This window comes from Grammomys surdaster, unplaced genomic scaffold (assembly GCF_004785775.1).
Source record: "Grammomys surdaster isolate TR1022 unplaced genomic scaffold, NIH_TR_1.0 174, whole genome shotgun sequence".
Taxonomy (NCBI): Eukaryota; Metazoa; Chordata; class Mammalia; order Rodentia; family Muridae; genus Grammomys; species Grammomys surdaster.
Window position 1 is genome coordinate 9,820,341 of NW_021604622.1, and position 1,018 is coordinate 9,821,358.

The following is a 1,018-nucleotide window of genomic DNA, read 5'->3' on the forward strand; positions in this document are numbered from 1 at the left end:
CAAACTCCTCTCCAAGATGCCTGAATCGATCTGACTCATCTTGACTTCCCACTGAATTGCTCTGCTTGTCATCAAATTCACTCTGACAATTTGTTCTAATTATCTGGGTCCTTCTTATTTCATGGCTTCAACTATATCTGTTGACCTTCAGCGAATTGTCTGAACTCATGTACTAAATCAACTGCACTGCACTGCACTCACTGAATTGAACTGAATTCCTCTGAATTTAACTCAAACCAACTCTATTGCTCTGCCTGAACTCAAATGACAGAACAGATATAATTCAATTCTCTCTCCCTGCATTGTTCTTAAGTTGACTCTTTTTCCTATCTTGCTTGTCTCATGAGAGTCCAACATATCCTATCTCAGATTAGTTCTATCAAATCTTTCTCTGATTTGTCACTTTGCCTCTTAGTTAGAGGTCAGTTTCAAACATAGTCACTCCTACAAACTAAACTTACCACTGACATTGATTGGGATTAAAGATGTGCATTAAAGGTGCCTCTGTATTGCAGCCAGAGCAGACATGTTGCTGTTTAAAACTTATCTACACACTCTTATTCTGATCTATAATAATAAAAAGAAACACATCGGGATGGGTATGGCCCTCATGCCTCACTGGACAACCACAGGGGGACCAGAGCCATTACAAAGTCCCCTTCAATTACTGGAGATCAGGTGTCTATCCCTGCCTTCATAAGATTAGAATCACCACAACCCTTTTATACTTAGAGAAAGGGGGAGATGTCAGGAGCAGCCCTGCTTATGCACTGGAGGCCTAAAATCAGCCACAGGCCTAAAATCAGCAAAAGGCCTGTCATACATGTATACTAACACCAAGTTTTGGGTCTCTGTGGAAAAACATTGAAACAGATGGCTATAAGCTAATGTAAACAGGCAGCTTTTGTGGAAATTTACCAGCCTGAGTAGTCATAGACCTTGTAAATAGGTAGCCTTGGCAGATAGTACCAACTTAGATAAGGACAAGTGAATCATAGGCAGAGTCATAGTGACCTGT